This window comes from Hyperolius riggenbachi, chromosome 5, assembly GCF_040937935.1.
Source record: "Hyperolius riggenbachi isolate aHypRig1 chromosome 5, aHypRig1.pri, whole genome shotgun sequence".
In the NCBI taxonomy this organism is placed as follows: Eukaryota; Metazoa; Chordata; class Amphibia; order Anura; family Hyperoliidae; genus Hyperolius; species Hyperolius riggenbachi.
Genome location: NC_090650.1, coordinates 182,901,675 through 182,921,298, shown reverse-complemented (window position 1 = coordinate 182,921,298; position 19,624 = coordinate 182,901,675).

Below are 19,624 nucleotides of genomic sequence, written 5' to 3'. Positions count from 1 at the left end.
CCTTGGGACCGTTCCCGGGTCGTCCCCCACCACTCCAGTAACACAGTGTCCACCAATAGATGATAGATGATAATCTTCATATGATGAGTACCTCAGTAAGAAAAAGCTCCCATAGCGTAATACTGTTAAAAACTATTTATTTATAAAAAGCAATTGCACTCACATGGTCTTCAGTTAAAATCAGCGTTTGAGTAATTTATAACACGGGCTCTCCCCCGTATGGTGGCCAGGCTGGCAGGCTTCTATCAGTGTTCCCCCTCCGTTTCCGCCGCGCGCACGGAAAAAACGCTGGGATGGATACCACATGTGCCTCCTCGCCTCTGCTCACACTCAGGCTAGTTCCCACTTCCACATCAGGCTCCGCCCGATCGATTTCGTCACTCAGTGACTCATCAGGGGCATGGAGCCTGATGCCTATCGTGGGATTATATAGGCCAAAACCGGCCCCACTATACACACCCCCCTCCTCACATGCACACTATCCATACTGCATTATTTCCCTTTCTGCTTCCTCACATGCAAACTATCCAAACTACATTGCTTCCCTTTCTACTGCCATCTAGAGGTTTCAAGTGGCATAAGCTCCCAAAAAAACTCCATACATAGCCGCATTACCCAGCCTGCAAGTCTGCCGCCATCTAGGGGTTACATTTAACATTGCATCCCACAAACATTCAACATTGAGAAAAAGATTATTACTCATCTATTGACCTATTTTTACACATAACCCATTTCCTTCCTCTGCAAGGTTACCAATTGTATGCATGTTAACAATACCCATGTGCGTCCATTCATCCCCGCTCCACCTCCCCATAAATCTCCCTAACTTAATTTTCAATCCTCACCTCCCTAAACTAGGTCCCTCAGATCAATTCGACCCATTAGTTTTACCCACTTCCAGATTTAATTTTGTGGAGCAGGAGTAAATGGACACACATTTACAGATAGGTTATAGTTTCCATGCCCTATACACCCCCCACCATCAGAAATTCCCTCCATGGCTTTTGTATATATGTAAATCCCACATTCCTTACCCAAATACATGGGAGTCCATGTTGGCCATACCAGCCTGGTGCTAGTCCAGGTTTCTGTCGGGATGCATGCACACACATCACACCCCTACTCCCCTAGAAAACATACCAGGTCTATGTCTATATTAAGACCGTCCGGTCTCAAGGTGCCCATCCTATGTATCCATCGGGTCTCCTCCTGTGAGACTCTCTTTACTTTATTACATCCCCTCCAGTTGGGAATAATTTTTTGGAGCCCACAAAAAGATAAATCATTGGGATTACAATCATGGTGGCTCCCAAAATGGGCTGAGACACCATGATTGGGGTATCCCTTTTTGATATTACGCACGTGCTCCCCCATCCTCTCCTTGAGAGTACGGGTAGTCCTACCTACATACTGCCATCCACATTTACACCAGGCAAGGTATATGACAAACCTATCATTGCAGGTGATAAACTCCTGAATTTTGAACCTCCTTCCATTACTGAATGATACCACACTGTTTGTTTTGACACCATTGGCCTCCCTACAAGCTACACATCCTCTACATGGGAAAAAACCTGCTGTCTGCCACCCCTGCATTCGCGGGACCTTTTTAGGTTCCACACAACTGGGTGCCAGAATCTGTTTCAGGTTCTGGGCTTTCCTATAAATGAACTTTGGTTGGGTTGGAATTAGGCTCCTAAGTGTCAAATCCGTTTCCAGGATCCCCCAATGTTGTTTAATTATATTTTGGAGTTGTTTATATTGAGTGTTATATCCCGTGATAAAGGCCAGTTCAAACTCACCTGTGCCATTTTTCACTGGCTTCTCCTCCAGGAGCGTCTGTCTATTCAGAGTCCCTACTCTCGCAATCTCCTCATCCAACTGTTTTTCCCCATAGCCCTTCTCCACAAATCTATTTTTGAGGGTTTCCGCTTGCCTGTAATATTCCCCTATGCTTGAGCAATTCCGCTTCATCCTGAGAAACTGCCCCCTTGGTATCCCTCTAATCCACGCCGGATGGTGGCAGCTATCAGTTGATATATACCCATTCCTGTCTGTATCTTTGAAATAAGTTCTGGTCCCCATCACATTATCCTCTCTCATGATTTCTAGATCTAAAAACTGGATTTTATCAATACCATATTGCATGGTGAGGGAAATTCCCAAATCATTTTGGTTCAGTTTAGTCACATATTGTTCCAAATGTTCCTGTCCACCCCCCCATACAAAAAACAGGTCATCAATGAATCTTCGCCATAGCCTCACCGGGCCCCCCTCCCCTAACACTGTTTGTTCCCACTTTCCCATAAACAAATTTGCGAGGCTCGGAGCATAGCTCGCCCCCATGGCGCATCCTTTCGTCTGGCTATAAAAGTTTCCCCCATGCCAGAAGTAATTCCTTTCCAAAGCAAATTTAAATAACCTCAATAAATACTCTCTCTGATCATCTTTTATTTTTCCTTCCATCCTAAAAAAGAAATCAACTGCCTCCAACCCCAACTCATGTTTGATGTTAGTATACAGCGAGGATACATCCATTGTAACCATTATTTCTTCCCCTCTCAATTCCTTCCCCTCTATAATTTGGAGCATGTGCTTGGTATCCTTAAGTATATTAGGAAGTTTTTCCACCATGGGTTTTAAAAACTCATCCAAATATTGTCCCAATCTGTGGGTGACCGACCCTATCCCACTAACTATGGGCCTTCCTGGGGGATCAGTTTTTATGCATTTTGGGGACCTGATATATGACGGGTATTCGGGGAACATCCGGAACAATATATTTGAACTCCTCATCCGTGACAAACCCCCTATCCATCCCCTCCCTAAGTATCTCTCTCAATTCTGCCATATACTTACCTGTAGGGTCTCCCTTCAATCGTGTATAGGCCTCTGTATCCCCTACCAACCTATCCAATTCATTTTTATACTGTAATTTACTTAAAACCACCACCCCTCCCCCCTTATCTGCCGGCCTAACCACCAGATTTTTACTCTCCAGCATCTCCTTCGCCACCTCCCTGGTATTTCCATTTTTTTGTTGTTCTGGGATATTATTCATATCCCTAATCACCATATTTTTGAAAACCTCAATTGCATTATAGTTAGTGTCCTGTGGATTGAACGTGGATTTGGTGCGCAAATTGGTATGTGTATATCTATCTGGTTCCTTTTGTCCAGAATTTCGATTGGGACGGCCAGCAAAATACTTTTTTAAATGAAGTTTTCGTGCGAACTTATTAATGTCAATATACGTGGTAAATTTATCCATACCCTGCCTCGGTGCATACTTCAGGCCCTTATCTAGCATGGCCAGCTCTCTAGTGCTCAAGGCTGTACCACTAATATTAAACACCCCTTCCCCCATCACTGCCTCATCCTTTTTGCTCCTCTTCCCCCCCCCCCTTTGTGCCTCGTCTGGCTCTCTTTTTCCATAAGGCCCCTGTTGCGGTACATATCCTGCCATTTCCTGTCTCCATTCTCTCTCCCCATACCTCGGTGCCATCTCTAAAAAAGGTTCCATCTGCCTTTGCTGTCTTATAGGGTCATAACGGTTAAATGTCGGCACATTAAACTGATTCTGAAAGTCATTTCTATACCCCCTCCCCTGCCCTCTATCTGACATTCGACTATATCCCCTGTTTTGTCCCCACCCACGATTAGCATTTCCCCAACCCCCTCTCCTTTCCTCACCCAAATGTCCGTGATTCATCCCCTGTTCCCCTCCTTGTGCATACATAGTCCTAGGGGCTGGTCTATGCTCAATATGTTGAGTGTGTAGTTCTTCCATAGGTGCATTTTGTTTCTGCTGTTTCATTTCCTCCGCCTTCGCTAGAAGTTCTGCTGCTTTTTTCTCCTCTTTCTTCTTAATTTGCCATCTATATGTTTCCTTTTTCCTGGTAGCATCTGCATCCCTTTGGAATTTTTTCTGTTTCTCTACTCTAATATCTGCTTGGGTTTTTTCCAATATCTCACCCAATCTTTTGGATCTACTTTTATATTCCTCAGAATTATTAATAGGGGTCATTTTAGTTTTAATTTCCTCTATTTCCCCTCCCAGCCTGGTTAATCTTTTTGTCTTCCGTTTTATCAATAATTTCACTAAGCCCTGCCCGCACTTATCAAAGTACTCCTCCCATTCTTTATCATTTTCCTCATCATCCTCCCCATCATTAGCCATCATATCCCACCTTAATCTTTTCGGTATAATACCCTCTTTGTCATACTTAGTAAGTGCGGCCAGGTCCCACCATGTGTTTTGTTCCTTCATCATCACTGTCTGAAGTTTCTTAAACTCTTGTTCCATAGTTCCTCCTATCTCCCCCCCATCTACAAATACTTCATCCAGGTTTACAATCCTACGTGCTCTTTGCTCAAACGCATCCATTCTGTAAGAGCAGGCAATTTCAAACACAATGCCACCCCAATACTCTCAGAATGATTCTAGATTCTCCCCTATATTATAGTCACCCACCTGGAGGATAAATTCAAACAATTGTTAAAACTAGTTCGCTCCTCTTAAGCATAAATCTATTTCAAACAAGAGGTCAGCGCTCACAGTTTAACCCCCAACCCTCTATCACCTGTTCGCCTCCTCTTAAGAGTAAAAAATGTGTGTCACAAGAGGTAGCGCTCACGGTATGCGATCAACCCACCCTGATAAATTAGGGACTCGACAGAATACCCTTACATGCAAACCAGGATTAAGAACATTACAACCATAAAAATTACAATCCTCTCAAATGCAAAAAGACCAAAAAGGAATATATTGGACATTAATGATATCTACTGAGACCTAAGAGGACTTAATTGGTCTTTTTGCATTTGAGAGGATTGTAATTTTTATGGTTGTAATGTTCTTAATCCTGGTTTGCATGTAAGGGTATTCTGTCGAGTCCCTAATTTATCAGGGTGGGTTGATCGCATACCGTGAGCGCTACCTCTTGTGACACACATTTTTTACTCTTAAGAGGAGGCGAACAGGTGATAGAGGGTTGGGGGTTAAACTGTGAGCGCTGACCTCTTGTTTGAAATAGATTTATGCTTAAGAGGAGCGAACTAGTTTTAACAATTGTTTGAATTTATCCTCCAGGTGGGTGACTATAATATAGGGGAGAATCTAGAATCATTCTGAGAGTATTGGGGTGGCATTGTGTTTGAAATTGCCTGCTCTTACAGAATGGATGCGTTTGAGCAAAGAGCACGTAGGATTGTAAACCTGGATGAAGTATTTGTAGATGGGGGGGAGATAGGAGGAACTATGGAACAAGAGTTTAAGAAACTTCAGACAGTGATGATGAAGGAACAAAACACATGGTGGGACCTGGCCGCACTTACTAAGTATGACAAAGAGGGTATTATACCGAAAAGATTAAGGTGGGATATGATGGCTAATGATGGGGAGGATGATGAGGAAAATGATAAAGAATGGGAGGAGTACTTTGATAAGTGCGGGCAGGGCTTAGTGAAATTATTGATAAAACGGAAGACAAAAAGATTAACCAGGCTGGGAGGGGAAATAGAGGAAATTAAAACTAAAATGACCCCTATTAATAATTCTGAGGAATATAAAAGTAGATCCAAAAGATTGGGTGAGATATTGGAAAAAACCCAAGCAGATATTAGAGTAGAGAAACAGAAAAAATTCCAAAGGGATGCAGATGCTACCAGGAAAAAGGAAACATATAGATGGCAAATTAAGAAGAAAGAGGAGAAAAAAGCAGCAGAACTTGTAGCGAAGGCGGAGGAAATGAAACAGCAGAAACAAAATGCACCTATGGAAGAACTACACACTCAACATATTGAGCATAGACCAGCCCCTAGGACTATGTATGCACAAGGAGGGGAACAGGGGATGAATCACGGACATTTGGGTGAGGAAAGGAGAGGGGGTTGGGGAAATGCTAATCGTGGGTGGGGACAAAACAGGGGATATAGTCGAATGTCAGATAGAGGGCAGGGGAGGGGGTATAGAAATGACTTTCAGAATCAGTTTAATGTGCCGACATTTAACCGTTATGACCCTATAAGACAGCAAAGGCAGATGGAACCTTTTTTAGAGATGGCACCGAGGTATGGGGAGAGAGAATGGAGACAGGAAATGGCAGGATATGTACCGCAACAGGGGCCTTATGGAAAAAGAGAGCCAGACGAGGCACAAAGGGGGGGGGGGAAGAGGAGCAAAAAGGATGAGGCAGTGATGGGGGAAGGGGTGTTTAATATTAGTGGTACAGCCTTGAGCACTAGAGAGCTGGCCATGCTAGATAAGGGCCTGAAGTATGCACCGAGGCAGGGTATGGATAAATTTACCACGTATATTGACATTAATAAGTTCGCACGAAAACTTCATTTAAAAAAGTATTTTGCTGGCCGTCCCAATCGAAATTCTGGACAAAAGGAACCAGATAGATATACACATACCAATTTGCGCACCAAATCCACGTTCAATCCACAGGACACTAACTATAATGCAATTGAGGTTTTCAAAAATATGGTGATTAGGGATATGAATAATATCCCAGAACAACAAAAAAATGGAAATACCAGGGAGGTGGCGAAGGAGATGCTGGAGAGTAAAAATCTGGTGGTTAGGCCGGCAGATAAGGGGGGAGGGGTGGTGGTTTTAAGTAAATTACAGTATAAAAATGAATTGGATAGGTTGGTAGGGGATACAGAGGCCTATACACGATTGAAGGGAGACCCTACAGGTAAGTATATGGCAGAATTGAGAGAGATACTTAGGGAGGGGATGGATAGGGGGTTTGTCACGGATGAGGAGTTCAAATATATTGTTCCGGATGTTCCCCGAATACCCGTCATATATCAGGTCCCCAAAATGCATAAAAACTGATCCCCCAGGAAGGCCCATAGTTAGTGGGATAGGGTCGGTCACCCACAGATTGGGACAATATTTGGATGAGTTTTTAAAACCCATGGTGGAAAAACTTCCTAATATACTTAAGGATACCAAGCACATGCTCCAAATTATAGAGGGGAAGGAATTGAGAGGGGAAGAAATAATGGTTACAATGGATGTATCCTCGCTGTATACTAACATCAAACATGAGTTGGGGTTGGAGGCAGTTGATTTCTTTTTTAGGATGGAAGGAAAAATAAAAGATGATCAGAGAGAGTATTTATTGAGGTTATTTAAATTTGCTTTGGAAAGGAATTACTTCTGGCATGGGGGAAACTTTTATAGCCAGACGAAAGGATGCGCCATGGGGGCGAGCTATGCTCCGAGCCTCGCAAATTTGTTTATGGGAAAGTGGGAACAAACAGTGTTAGGGGAGGGGGGCCCGGTGAGGCTATGGCGAAGATTCATTGATGACCTGTTTTTTGTATGGGGGGGTGGACAGGAACATTTGGAACAATATGTGACTAAACTGAACCAAAATGATTTGGGAATTTCCCTCACCATGCAATATGGTATTGATAAAATCCAGTTTTTAGATCTAGAAATCATGAGAGAGGATAATGTGATGGGGACCAGAACTTATTTCAAAGATACAGACAGGAATGGGTATATATCAACTGATAGCTGCCACCATCCGGCGTGGATTAGAGGGATACCAAGGGGGCAGTTTCTCAGGATGAAGCGGAATTGCTCAAGCATAGGGGAATATTACAGGCAAGCGGAAACCCTCAAAAATAGATTTGTGGAGAAGGGCTATGGGGAAAAACAGTTGGATGAGGAGATTGCGAGAGTAGGGACTCTGAATAGACAGACGCTCCTGGAGGAGAAGCCAGTGAAAAATGGCACAGGTGAGTTTGAACTGGCCTTTATCACGGGATATAACACTCAATATAAACAACTCCAAAATATAATTAAACAACATTGGGGGATCCTGGAAACGGATTTGACACTTAGGAGCCTAATTCCAACCCAACCAAAGTTCATTTATAGGAAAGCCCAGAACCTGAAACAGATTCTGGCACCCAGTTGTGTGGAACCTAAAAAGGTCCCGCGAATGCAGGGGTGGCAGACAGCAGGTTTTTTCCCATGTAGAGGATGTGTAGCTTGTAGGGAGGCCAATGGTGTCAAAACAAACAGTGTGGTATCATTCAGTAATGGAAGGAGGTTCAAAATTCAGGAGTTTATCACCTGCAATGATAGGTTTGTCATATACCTTGCCTGGTGTAAATGTGGATGGCAGTATGTAGGTAGGACTACCCGTACTCTCAAGGAGAGGATGGGGGAGCACGTGCGTAATATCAAAAAGGGATACCCCAATCATGGTGTCTCAGCCCATTTTGGGAGCCACCATGATTGTAATCCCAATGATTTATCTTTTTGTGGGCTCCAAAAAATTATTCCCAACTGGAGGGGATGTAATAAAGTAAAGAGAGTCTCACAGGAGGAGACCCGATGGATACATAGGATGGGCACCTTGAGACCGGACGGTCTTAATATAGACATAGACCTGGTATGTTTTCTAGGGGAGTAGGGGTGTGATGTGTGTGCATGCATCCCGACAGAAACCTGGACTAGCACCAGGCTGGTATGGCCAACATGGACTCCCATGTATTTGGGTAAGGAATGTGGGATTTACATATATACAAAAGCCATGGAGGGAATTTCTGATGGTGGGGGGTGTATAGGGCATGGAAACTATAACCTATCTGTAAATGTGTGTCCATTTACTCCTGCTCCACAAAATTAAATCTGGAAGTGGGTAAAACTAATGGGTCGAATTGATCTGAGGGACCTAGTTTAGGGAGGTGAGGATTGAAAATTAAGTTAGGGAGATTTATGGGGAGGTGGAGCGGGGATGAATGGACGCACATGGGTATTGTTAACATGCATACAATTGGTAACCTTGCAGAGGAAGGAAATGGGTTATGTGTAAAAATAGGTCAATAGATGAGTAATAATCTTTTTCTCAATGTTGAATGTTTGTGGGATGCAATGTTAAATGTAACCCCTAGATGGCGGCAGACTTGCAGGCTGGGTAATGCGGCTATGTATGGAGTTTTTTTGGGAGCTTATGCCACTTGAAACCTCTAGATGGCAGTAGAAAGGGAAGCAATGTAGTTTGGATAGTTTGCATGTGAGGAAGCAGAAAGGGAAATAATGCAGTATGGATAGTGTGCATGTGAGGAGGGGGGTGTGTATAGTGGGGCCGGTTTTGGCCTATATAATCCCACGATAGGCATCAGGCTCCATGCCCCTGATGAGTCACTGAGTGACGAAATCGATCGGGCGGAGCCTGATGTGGAAGTGGGAACTAGCCTGAGTGTGAGCAGAGGCGAGGAGGCACATGTGGTATCCATCCCAGCGTTTTTTCCGTGCGCGCGGCGGAAACGGAGGGGGAACACTGATAGAAGCCTGCCAGCCTGGCCACCATACGGGGGAGAGCCCGTGTTATAAATTACTCAAACGCTGATTTTAACTGAAGACCATGTGAGTGCAATTGCTTTTTATAAATAAATAGTTTTTAACAGTATTACGCTATGGGAGCTTTTTCTTACTGAGGTACTCATCATATGAAGATTATCATCTATCATCTATTGGTGGACACTGTGTTACTGGAGTGGTGGGGGACGACCCGGGAACGGTCCCAAGGCTCATATAGACCATTGGTTGGTCTAGGACAGGGGTGAGTGGCACACAAAGGGTGCTGGTGGAGGTGACCTGTTTTGATACTGCTGGAAGCCAATTACTGCCGCTCCTGAGGGAATTTATGCGAAGACTGTTTTTCACTCGATTTATATGTTGATTCTAGCCTGTTTTAATGTTTAATTTAAGCTGAGTAGATTTTAGGTCCTGGAAACTTGGACTTTCAATCGCATAGGAGCACACCCATATGGTCCTGAGGGATTTATATGTGAAGACTGTCGTTCACTAGACCTATATGTTGATTCTAGCCTGGTTTAATGTCTAATATAAGCTTAGTAGATTTTAGGTCCTGAAAACTTGGACTTTCAACTGCATAGGATCATATTCATATGGTCCAGTTTTTTAGCATATCAAGGAATATATTGGACATTAATGATATCTACTGAGACCTAAGAGGACTTAATTGGTCTTTTTGCATTTGAGAGGATTGTAATTTTTATGGTTGTAATGTTCTTAATCCTGGTTTGCATGTAAGGGTATTCTGTCGAGTCCCTAATTTATCAGGGTGGGTTGATCGCATACCGTGAGCGCTACCTCTTGTGACACACCTCGCCACTATCAGCTGTGTATTATCATTGATCTGTGTCTAATCTGCTCTGTGTGTGAATGTCTGTCCTCACAAAGTCTGCAATCAGTTTAACAGACATTCATCTGATCTGTTCCAAATCTGTTCTGTTTCCATACCGCTTAAGTATTGCTCATTGCTACATTTGCACTGAGCAATTTCTATCTGACATCTGAGTAACCAAGCAGCTCAGGGTGAGCCAAACTACTAGGAATGTATAGGGGGATGAAAGAAACCAAAAAGCCCTCCTACTAAAAAAGCAAAGCTTGGTGTAATTGCCTATCTGACATCTGTGGGACATTCAGAGGTGTTAATCCTCTGTGCTCCACAGCTACTCCTGCTGGCTGGTCTGTTCCTCCACTGGTGCATTTGCACCATAACTGGGGTCCTCTGTCTGAGCGCTTGTGGGAGTGTACATGTTGTGCATTAACTGTGGAGATTATTCCCTAATCATTACAGATGCTGGGTGCCATGTGGGTTCTGGGTGCGGGTACAGGGTGTCATGTGGGTTCTGGTTATGGATGGGTATCGAGTGTCATGTGGGTGTTGTTTGCAGGTACTTAGTGCCATGTGAAATCTGGGTGCTGTCACGATTTCGCGAACGCCATTGCGGCAAGCGTATGAAAATGTGCACAAAATATGACCTGGAGTACCCCTTTAAATTCATTAGCCTGTGTTGAGGAAAACAGTGTTCTTTCATCCCACCGCCTTGCTCTGGGGAATGTGAGTGTTTGTTTATAGGGTGCCATAAAACAACGAACTCACCTCACAAGTCATGCTCCACTAGGGAAAGCCCCAATAATCCCTAAAACTGAGAGTCAGATCATATAGCTGTAAGATCTACTTAAAAAGGCTTCTGATTATGCAATCTTCCACCATGGAAGTGTCTATACGATTACTCCACAGAACATACTTAGTCCCCGTAAGATTGGCCCGAATATACTCTTCACAATCTTCCCAATGTTTTAGAGACTGCCCGCTCCCTGGATCCATGTACCACATTTGGTGGGAGTGCCCAGTTGTGTCTGGTCTCTGGCCTAAAATTGCAAGGTTATTAAGCAGAATCTTCCAAGACTCTTTTACTAAAGACCCTCAGATATTTCTTTTGGGCCATAGACCGGACGAGATGCAACACGCCACCCATAAACTGATTCAGCATATAGTCTCCTCTGTTAAGCTATGTATAGCATCTCAATGGAAAAAAACTCTTTTATGCTACCAAGAAATACTCGCAAGAATAGATAGAAAAATGATGCATGAAAGAATCAACGCCAGAGTTCAGGATATGATGCAACACTTTGAAAGAGTGTGGAGACCATGGGTGGATCATAGAGAAAACATTCCCATGTTTAATATTCTCAATGACTAGTTGGCAAATAAATAATTAAAGACAAACCTTTGTATGTACTAATGAGGTTGGTTGAGAGTGTACCCTATATATTTGCCTGCTGCAGTTGAAAGTGGCTTTAAAAGTAATAATGTGCATTTATCATGCTTGATAGAATGGGATTGTGATGCTTTACTGTACCTCACCCGGACAACTTATACCTCCTCCTTTGCCGATTCCTCTGTTTTAAGTACTCTTACATATCCATCGCCTTTTGTTATGTGTCTGTACTGTTCTGTTTGATTTTCTAAAAGTATTTTGTACTGTTAATTTCGCTTGTTATATTTCTTTGGTCTTTTCAATAAAGCTCTTTTTGGACACTAAAAAGGCTTCTGATAAGATGCAGGATACAGGGATACATCGTAAAAGTCATCAAGCACCACATTCCTGCTCTAGCCTGATGAGAGTTAGATTAACCACTTGAGGACCACAGTCTTTTCGCCCCTTAAGGACCAGAGCCTTTTTCTCCATTCAGACCACTGCAGCTTTCACGGTTTATTGCTCGCTCATACAACCTACCACCTAAATGAATTTTGGCTCCTTTTCTTGTCACTAATAAAGCTTTCTTTTGGTGCTATTTGATTGCTCCTGTGATTTTTACTTTTTATTATATTCAGCAAAAAAGACATGAATTTTGGCAAAAAAATGATTTTTTTTAACTTTCTGTGCTGACATTTTTCAAATAAAGTAAAATTTCCTACACATTTGAGCGCGAAAGTTATTCTGCTACATGTCTTTGATAATAAAAAAAAACCATTCAGTGTATTTATTGGATTGGGTAAAAGTTATAGCGTTTACAAACTATGGTGCCAAAAGTGAATTTTCCCATTTTCAAGCATCTCTGACTTTTCTGCGCACCTGTCAGGTTTCATGAGGGGCTAAAATTCCAGGATAGTACAAATACCCCCCAAATGACCCCATTTTGGAAAGAAGACATCCCAAAGTATTCAGTGAGAGGCATGGTGCGTTCATAGAAGATTTTATTTTTTGTCACAAGTTAGCGGAAAAAGACACTTTCTGACAAAAAAGAAAAAAAAAAAAGTTTCCATTTCTTCTAACTTGCGACAAAAAAAAATGAAATCTGCCACGGACTCACTATGCTCCTCTCTGAATACCTTGAAGTGTCTACTTTCCAAAATGGGGTCATTTGTGGGGTGTGTTCACTGTCCTGGCATTTTGGGGGGTGCCTAATTGTAAGCACCCCTGTAAAGCCTAAAGATGCTCATTGGACTTTGGGCCACTTAGCGCAGTTAGGCTTCAAAAAAGTGCCACACATGTGGTATTGCCGCACTCAGGAGAAGTAGTATAATGTGTTTTGGGGTGTATTTTTACACATACCCATGCTGGGTGGGAGAAATATCTCCGTAAATGACAATTTTTTATTTTTTTTTACACACAATTGTCTATTTATAGAGATATTTCTCCCACTCAGCATGGGTATGTGGAAAAATACACCCCAAAACACATTATACTACTTCTCCTGAGTACGGCGATACCACATGTGTGGCACTTTTTTGCACCCTAACTGCGCTAAGGGGCCCAAAGTCCAATGAGTACCTTTAGGATTTCACAGGTCATTTTGAGAAATTTGGTTTCAAGACTACTCCTCACGGTTTAGGGCCCCTAAAATGCCAGGACAGTATAGGAACCCCACAAATTACCCCATTTTAGAAAGAAGACACCCCAAGGTATTCCGTTAGGAGTATGGTGAGTTCATAGAAGATTTTTTTTTTTTGTCACAAGTTAGCAGAAATTGATTTTAATTTTTTTTTCACAAAGTGTCATTTTCCGCTAACTTGTGACAAAAAATAAAATCTTCTATGAACTCACCGTACTCCTAACGGAATACCTTGGGGTGTCTTCTTTCTAAAATGGGGTCATTTGTGGGATTCCTATACTGCCCTGGCATTTTAGGGGCCCTAAACCGTGAGGAGTAGTCTTGAAACCAAATGTTGCAAAATGACCTGTGAAATCCTAAAGGTACTCATTGGACTTTGGGCCCCTTAGCGCAGTTAGGGTGCAAAAAAGTGCCACACATGTGGTATCGCCATACTCGGGAGAAGTATTATAATGTGTTTAGGGTGTATTTTTACACATACCCATGCTGGGTGGGAGAAATATCTCTGTAAATGACAATTATTTGATTTTTTTTACACACAATTGTCCATTTACAGAGAGATTTCTCCCACCCAGCATGGGTATGTATAAAAATACACCCCAAAACACATTATACTACTTCTTCTGAGTACGGCGATACCACATGTGTGACACTTTTTTGCAGCCTAGGTGCGCTAAGGGGCCCAACGTCCTATTCACAGGTCATTTTGAGGCATTTGTTTTCTAGACTACTCCTCACGGTTTAGGGCCCCTAAAATGCCAGGGCAGTATAGGAACCCCACAAGTGACCCCATTTTAGAAAGAAGACACCCCAAGGTATTCTGTTAGGAGTATGGTGAGTTCATAGAAGATTTTTTTTTGTCACAAATTGGCGGAAAATGACACTTTGTGGAAAAAAAACAATACATATCAATTTCCGCTAACTTGTGACAAAAAATAAAATCTTCTATGAACTCACCGTACTTCTAACGGAATACCTTGGGGTGTAGTCTTTCCAAAATGGGGTCACTTGTGGGGTTCCTATACTGCCCTGGCATTTTAGGGGCCCTAAACCGTGAGGAGTAGTCTTGAACCCAAATGTCTCAAAATGACCTGTGAAATCCTAAAGGTACTCATTGGACTTTGGGCCCCTTAGCACAGTTAGGCTGCAAAAAAGTGTCACACATGTGGTATCGCCGTACTCAGAAGAAGTAGTATAATGTGTTTTGTGGTGTATTTTTTACATATAACCATGCTGGGTGGGAGAAATATCTCTGTAAATGACACATTTTTGATTTTTTTTTTACATACAATTGTCCATTTACAGAGAGATTTCTCCCACCCAGCATGGGTATGTGTAAAATTACACCACAAAACACATTATACTACTTCTCCTGAGTATGGCGATACCACATGTGACACTTTTTTGCAGCCTAGGTGCGCTAAGGTGCCCAACGTCCTATTCACAGGTCATTTTGAGGCATTTGTTTTCTAGACTACTTCTCACGGTTTAGGGCCCCTAAAATGCCAGGGCAGTATAGGAACCCCACAAGTGACCCCATTTTAGAAAGAAGATACCCCAAGGTATTCCGTTAGGGGTATGGTGAGTTCGTAGAAGATTTTATTTTTTGTCACAAGTTAGTGAAAAATGACACTTTGTGAAAAAACAATAAAAATCCAATTTCCGCTAACTTTTGACAAAAAATAAAATCTTCTATGAACTCATCATACACCTAACAGAATACCTTGGGGTGTCTTCTTTCTAAAATGGGGTCACTTGTGGGGTTCCTATACTGCCCTGGCATTTTAGGGGCCCTAAACCGCGAGGAGTAGTCTAGAAAACAAATGCCTCAAAATGACTGTTCAGGGGTATAAGCATCTGCAAATTTTGATGACAGGTGGTCTATGAGGGGGCAAATTTTGTGGAACCGGTCATAAGTAGGGTGGCCTCTTAGATGACAGGATGTATTGGGCCTGTTCTGATGGATAGGAGTGCTAGGGGGGTGACAGGAGGTGATTGATGGGTTTCTCAGGGGGCGGTTAGAGGGGAAAATAGATGCAATCAATGCACTGGGGAGGTGATCGGAAGTGGGTCTGAGGGGGATCTGAGGGTTTGGCCGAGTGATCAGGAGCCCACACGGGGCAAATTAGGGCCTGATCTGATGGGTAAGTGTGCTAGGGGGTGACAGGAGGTGATTGATGGGTGTCTCAAGGTGTGATTAGAGGGGGGAAATAGATGCAAGCAATGCACTGGCGAGGTGATCAGGGCTGGGGTCTGAAGGCGTTCTGAGGTGTGGGCGGGTGATTGGGTGCCTTAGGGGCAGATTAGGGTCTAATCTGATGGGTAACAGTGACAGGTGGTGATAGGGGGTGATTGATGGGTGATTAGTGGGTGTTTAGAGGAGAGAAGAGATGTAAACACTGCACTTGGGAGGTGATCTGATGTCGGACCTGCGGGCGATCTATTGGTGTGGGTGGGTGATCAGATTGCCCGCAAGGGGCAGGTTAGGGGCTGATTGATGGGTGGCAGTGCCAGGGGGTGATTGATGGGTGGCAGTGACAGGGGGTGATTGATGGGTGATTGACAGGTGATCAGTGGGTTATTACAGGGAATAACAGATGTAAATATTGCACTGGCGAATTGATAAGGGAGGGTCTGAGGGCAATCTGAGCGTGTGGGCGGGTGATTGGGTGCCCGCAAGGGGCAGATTAGGGTCTAATCTGATGGGTAACAGTGACAGGTGGTGATAGGGGGTGATTGATGGGTGATTGATGGGTAATTAGTGGGTGTTTAGAGGAGAGAATAGATGTAAACACTGCGCTTGGGTGGTGATCTGATGTCGGACCTGCGGGCGATCTATTGGTGTGGGTGGGTGATCAGATTGCCCGCAAGGGGCAGGTTAGGGGCTGATTGATGGGTGGCAGTGCCAGGGGGTGATTGATGGGTGGCAGTGACAGGGGGTGATTGATGGGTGATTGACAGGTGATCAGTGGGTTATTACAGGGAATAACAGATGTAAATATTGCACTGGCGAATTGATAAGGGGGGGTCTGAGGGCAATCTGAGCGTGTGGGCGGGTGATTGGGTGCCCGCAAGGGGCAGATTAGGGTCTAATCTGATGGGTAACAGTGACAGGTGGTGATAGGGGGTGATTGATGGGTGATTGATGGGTAATTAGTGGGTGTTAAGAGGAGAGAAGAGATGTAAACACTGCATTTGGGAGGTGATCTGATGTCGGATCTGCGGGCGATCTATTGGTGTGGGTGGGTGATCAGATTGCCCGCAAGGGGCAGGTTAGGGGCTGATTGATGGATGGCAGTGACAGGGGGTGATTGACGGGTGATTGACGGGTGATTGACAGGTGATTGACAGGTGATCAGGGGGGATAGATGCATACAGTACACGGGGGGGGGGGGGGTCTGGGGAGAATCTGAGGGGTGGGGGGGTGATCAGGAGGGAGTAGGGGGCAGATTAGGGACTAAAAAAAAAAATAGCGTTGACAGATAGTGACAGGGAGTGATTGATGGGTGATTAGGGGGGTGATTGGGTGCAAACAGTGGTCTGGGGGGTGGGCAGGGGGGGGGTCTGAGGGGTGCTGTGGGCGATCAGGGGGCAGGGGGGGGGAATCAGTGTGCTTGGGTGCAGACTAGGGTGGCTGCAGCCTGCCCTGGTGGTCCCTCGGACACTGGGACCACCAGGGCAGGAGGCAGCCAGTATAATAGGCTTTGTATACATTACAAAGCCTATTGTACACTTTCCGTGCGGCGATCGGGCAGCTAGTAACCTGCCGGCGCTTCCGAACGGCCGGCGGGTTACAACGAGCGGTGGGCGGAGCCAGTCCCCGGCTGCTGATCGCGTCACAAATGACGCGATCGCCGCATAGCCACTCCCGCAGCCGCCCCCGCCGATGGGCGTATTGCGGTCGTTTGGGCCCGGACTTTGCCGCCGCCCATCGGCTGGGGGCAGTCCTTAAGTGGTTAAGTGACTTTTAATTCACCTTGGAATGAAAAAATAGTCATTTAGACAAGTTAGTAAATTAATCAATGTTCCATAGATGCCAAGCATGTCAAAATAATCAGAGATGCCTTACACCTGAGCTGGAGGTATATGGTCCACAAAGCGTTGGTCTGCCACCTTCTATGCCTGAGATATCGTCTCCCTAGTCAGGGAAGCTGTCAGCCCAAGCAAGTTTGATATCGATTGGTTCAGAACATGATGACGGAATGTAAAATGCTGGTTTTTATATGATATATCAGATATCCGCTGAGTTATGGCATAATTGGAGAAAATACCAATTCGGTCCCTCAGACAATAGGAGCGGACTTAAGCAGCCTGAGGTCAGATTGCTAAGGGTGGGAGAACATCTCTTGTTACCATCCACACCCTCTGGCAGAGAAAGGGTTAAAAACTGACTGGACACTCAGGCTGGGAGAGAGTCCTGTTGCAGCCATCCATACCATTACGGATCGGCTTGTTATCCACGGACTCCTATCTATCCCACAGAACTGTAACGATTGGTGTCAGCACGCAGAGAGAATCTGATTATTGGTGATCTGCAGTATCACCAAGAATGCAGATATATACCCGATTATTGATGATCTGCAGTATCACCGATAATCAGATATATTGCTAACCTCTGGACACCTATATATATGTGAGTGTTTGGTGTAACAGTAATACTTTGAGTGATGCACCTGCTGAGCAAGAGATATACAGTAAAGAGACACTGCTCTGGGAGCACAGGAACCTTCCAGCAGCCTGAGGCTCTCCAAGGGGAGGAGTCAGGCTGGAGACAGGAAGGGCCTAAGAGTGAGTGACACCTAAGGGTGGATGTCACTATTTGATCTGGAGACTATCTCTTAAGGGGAGAGATAGCTCTCGAGGTCGGGCACGCCGGGTCGGCAACACACTGACAGATAAAGTACAGACAGAAGGCTGATTCGGTATCCAAGTCAAGCAGGGTCTGGCAACGGAGTATCAGATATACGAGGTACCGAATCAGATAACAGAAGAGTAGTCAGAAAAGCAATAAGTCATAACAGATATCAAATAATGCCTAGTCTGGGTGTGAGGTCCTTGGTCTCTACACCCCGGAACTAGTCTGAAGTATAACAAAGTGATTGGCACGAGTTCCCTAGTCTTAGGTGCAAGGTCCGTGGTCTCAGCACCCTGGAACTAGTCTGGAGTATAACACAGATGATAATACAGTTCCCTAATCTGAGTGCGAGGTCCGTGGTCTCAGCACCCTGGAACTAGTCTGGAGTATAACACCGATGATAATACAGTTCCTTAATCTGAGTGCGAGGTCCGTGGTCTCAGCACCCTGGAACTAGTCTGAGGTATAACACAGATGACAATACAGTTCCCTAATCTGGGTGTGAGGTCCTTGGTCTCTACACCCTGGAACTAGCTTGAGGTATAACACAGATGACAACACAGTTCCCTAAGCTGGGTGTGAGGTCCTTGGTCTCTACACCCTGGAACTAGCTTAAGCATAAACAGAATACAATTCAAATAATCTGGCTAAGTGTGAATTCCCAGGTCCACCTGGTTCAAACACACTGAAGGATCTGACTAGGTCTGAGTGCTTCCACGTAGTGATCGCAACGGCAGACAACTTGCAAGTGACCAGCAGGAACTATATATGGAGTAGTGCTCACCAGCACCACCCCTAATTGCTCAACCGATAGTATCCTGCTCTGGAGTCAGCTGATCGGCGTGGACAGCTGACTCTTCCTGCTTAGTATAAGAATTCTGCCTCTCAGCGCGCGCGCGTGTATTCCTAAGCCTATGTGCACTAACAGACTCAGCCACACCAGACACACGCTGCCGCGTGCAAATTGCCGCGCTGGACGCGGAACCAGCCGCCTCACTGTTGTTGCATGCGGCGGCTTTTCCGCGTTCTGCCTTGCTACCAAACACACGCTTCCACGTGCAAACCGCCACACTGGACGCGGAATCAGCCGCCTGCTCAGTAGCACATGTGGCGGCTTTTCCGCAATCTCTCACATTACTGACCACCCCCCCCCCCGAGGAGTGGACTCCGGAGGACATCTCCTGCCCGGCTTCTCAGGATGCAAGTTATGAAACTCCCTTTTCAACTCCTCTGCATGCATACGACATTCTGGCACCCAAGTTCTCTCCTCAATGCCATACCCTTTCCAATGCACCAAATACTGCATGGAGTTTTGCACAAGTCGGGAGTCAAGAATCTTCTCAATCTCATATTCAGGTTGGTCATCAATCAACACAGGGAGGGGGGCGGGGAGGGCAGAATCCACGTGTAATGCCGGCTTGAGCAAGGACACATAGAAAGATCTCACACCCCGCATGCTGGCGGGGAGATCAATGGCGTAAGTGACATCATTGATTTTCCTGGTCACAGGAAACGGACCCACAAATCTGGGACCTAACTTGGGAGACAGTTGCTTCAGAGCCAAATGTCGTGTGGACACC